The sequence below is a fragment of the Vanellus vanellus genome (genome assembly GCF_965231255.1).
Source record: "Vanellus vanellus genome assembly, contig: HAP1_SCAFFOLD_90, whole genome shotgun sequence".
Classification (NCBI taxonomy): domain Eukaryota; kingdom Metazoa; phylum Chordata; class Aves; order Charadriiformes; family Charadriidae; genus Vanellus; species Vanellus vanellus.
Window position 1 is genome coordinate 440,433 of NW_028127727.1, and position 3,808 is coordinate 444,240.

The following is a 3,808-nucleotide window of genomic DNA, read 5'->3' on the forward strand; positions in this document are numbered from 1 at the left end:
ATCCCGCAGGATGGACCACTGTCAAGAGAGAAAAATCATATTGGGTGTCTATCCTGGAGGAGTCTGGGGTTGCTACCCGGGATTAAAGAGACCCAAACCACAGGAAAAATGTCTGTGGGAGATGCCTGGGAGGAATCTCAGATGCATCCCAGAAGATAGAGCATTGTCCAAGGAGAAAAATCATCTCGGGTATCTTCCCTGGAGGAGTCTGGGGTTGCTACCCGGGATCACAGGGCCCTAAAGCACTGGAATAAACACTCAGGGACAAAGCTGCAAGGAGTCTCGGATGCTTCCGAGAGGATGGAGCATTGTCCAAGGAGAAAAATCATCTCGGGTATCTTCCCTGGAGGAGTCTGGGGTTGCTACTGGGGATCACAGGGCCCCAAAACACCGGAATAAAAACTCAGGGACATACCTGCAAGGAGTTTCGGATGCTTCCCAGAGGATGGAGCATTGTCCAAGGAGAAAAATTATCTCGGGTATCTTCCCTAGAGGATTCTGGGGTTGCTACCCGGGATCACAGGGCCCTAAAGCACTGGAGAAAACTCTGCGGGAGACGCCTGGGAAGAATTCTGGGTAGATCCCGCAGGATGGACCACTGTCAAGAGAGAAAAATCATATTGGGTGTCTTACCTGGAGGAGTCTGGGGTTGCTACCTGGGATGACAGAACCCTAAACCGCGAGAAAAAAGACTCAGGGACATAGCTGCGACAAGTCTCGGATGCATCCCAGAGGATGGAGTATTGTCCAAGGAGAAAAATCATCTCGGGTATCTTCCCTGGAGGAGTCTGGGGTTGCTACCCGGGATTACAGGGACCCAAACCACAGGAAAAATGTCTGCGGGAGACGCCTGGGAGGAATCTCAGATGTATCCCAGAACATGGAGCATTGTCCAAGGAGAAAAATCATCTCGGGTATCTTCCCTGGAGGAGTCTGGGGTTGCTACCCAGGATTACAGGGACCCAAACTACAGGAAAAATATTTGCGGGAGACGCCTGGGAGGAATCTCAGATGCATCCCAGAAGATGGAGCTTTGTCCCAGGAGAAAAATCATCTCGGGTATCTTCCCTGGAGGAGTCTGGGGTTGCTACCCGGGATTACAGGGACCCAAACCACAGGAAAAATGTCTGCGGGAGACGCCTGGGAGGAATCTCAGATGCATCCCAGAAGATGGAGCATTGTCCAAGGAGAAAAATCATCTCGGGTATCTTCCCTGGAGGAGTCTGGGGTTGCTACCCGGGATCACAGGGCCCCAAAACACCGGAATAAACACTCAGGGACATACCTGCAAGGAGTCTCGGATGCTTCCCAGAGGATGGAGCTTTGTCCAAGGAGAAAAATCATCTCGGGTATCTTCCCTGGAGGAGTCTGGGGTTGCTACCCGGGATCACAGGGCCCCAAAACACCGGAATAAACACTTAGGGACATACCTGCAAGGAGTCTCGGATGCTTCATGGAGGATGGAGCTTTGTCTAAGGAGAAAAATCATCTCGGGTATCTTCCCTGGAGGAGTCTGGGGTTGCTACCCGGGATTACAGGGACCCAAAACACAGGAAGAATGTCTGCGGGAGACGCCTGGGAGGAATCTCAGATGCATCCCAGAAGATGGAGCATTGTCCAAGGAGAAAAATCATCTCGGGTATCTTCCCTGGAGTAGTCTGGGGTTGCTACCCGGGATTACAGGGAACCAAACCACATGAAAAATGTCTGTGGGAGACGCCTGGGAGGAATCTCAGATGCATCCCAGAGGATGGAGCATTGTCCAAAGAGAAAAATCATCTTGGGTATCTTCCCTGGAGGAGTCTGGGGTTGCTACCCGGGATCACAGGGCCCTAAACCCCAGGAAGAAAACACTCAGAAACAGAGCTGGGAGGAGTCTCGGGTGCATCCCGCAGGATGGAGCATTGTCCAAGGAGAAAAATTATCTCGGGTATCTTCCACGGAGGAGTCTGGGGTTGCTACCCGGGATGACAGGGCCCAAAAGCACCGGAATAAACACTCAGGGACATACCTGCAAGGAGTATCGGATGCTTCCCAGAGAATGGAGCATTGTCCAAGGAGAAAAATGATCCCGGATATCTTTCCTGGAGGAGTCTGGGGTTGCTACCCGGGATTAAAGGGACCCAAACCATAGGAAAAATGTCTGCGGGAGACGCCTGGGAGGAATCTCAGATGCATCCCAGAAGATGGAGCATTGTCCAAGGAGAAAAATCATCTCGGGTATCTTCCCTGGAGGAGTCTGGGGTTGCTACCCGGGATCACAGGGTCCTAAAGCACTGGAGAAAACTCTGCGGGAGACGCCTGGGAGGAATTCTGGGTAGATCCCGCAGGATGGACCACTGTCAAGAGAGAAAAATCATATTGGGTGTCTTCCCTGGAGGAGTCTGGGGTTGCTACCTGGGATGACAGAACCATAAACCGTGAGAAAAAAGACTCAGGGACATAGCTGCCACAAGTCTCGGATGCATCCCAGAGGATGGAGCTTTGTCCAAGGAGAAAAATCATCTCGGGTATCTTCCCTGGAGGAGTCTGGGGTTGCTACCCGGGATTACAGGGACCCAAACCACAGGAAAAATGTCTGGGAGATGCCTGGGAGGAATCTCATATGCATCCCAGAAGATGGAGCTTTGTCCCAGGAGAAAAATCATCTCGGGTATCTTCCCTGGAGGAGTCTGGGGTTGCTACCCGGGATCACAGGGCCCCAAAACACCGGAATAAACACTCAGGGACATACCTGCAAGGAGTCTCGGATGATTCCCAGAGGATGGAGCTTCGTCCAAGCAGAAAAATCATCTCGGGTATCTTCCCTGGAGGAGTCTGGGGTTGCTACCCGGGATAACAGGGACCCTACCCACAGGAAAAATGTCTGTGGGAGATGCCTGGGAGGAATCTCATATGCATCCCAAAAGATGGAGCTTTGTCCAAGGAGAAAAATCATCTCGGGTATCTTCCCTGGAGGAGTCTGGGGTTGCTACCCGGGATGACAGGGCCCAAAAGCACCGGAATAAACACTCAGGGAAAAAGCTGCAAGGAGCCTCGGATGCTTCCCAGAGGATGGAGCATTGTCCAAGGAGAAAAATCATTTCGGGTTATCTTCCCTGGAGGAGTCTGGGGTTGCTACCCGGGATCACAGGGCCCTAAAGCACTGGAATAAACACTCAGGGAAAAAGCTGCAAGGAGCCTCGGATGCTTCCCAGAGGATGGAGCTTTGTCCAAGGAGAAAAATCATCTCGGGTATCTTCCCTGGAGGAGTCTGGGGTTTCTACCCGGGATCACAGGGCCCCAAAACACCGGAATAAATACTCAGGGACATACCTGCAAGGAGTCTAAGATGCTTCCCAGAGGATGGAGCATTGTCCAAGGAGAAAAATCATCCCGGATATCTTTCCTGGAGGAGTCTGGGGTTGCTACCCGGGTTTACCGGGACCCAAACCACAGGAAAAATGTCTGCGGGAGACGCCTGGGAGGAATCTCAGATGCATCCCAGAAGATGGAGCATTGTCCAAGGAGAAAAATCATCTCAGGTATCTTCCCTGGAGGAATCTGGGGTTGCTACCCGGGATCACAGGGCCCTAAACCCCAGGAAGAAAACACTCAGAAACAGAGCTGGGAGGAGTCTCGGGTGCATCCCGCAGGATGGAGCATTGTCCAAGGAGAAAAATCATCTCGGGTATCTTCCACGGAGGAGTCTGGGGTTGCTACCCGGGATGACAGGGCCCAAAAGCACCGGAATAAACACTCAGGGACATAACTGCAAGGAGTCTCGGATGCTTCCCAGAGAATGGAGCATTGTAAAGGAGAAAAATCA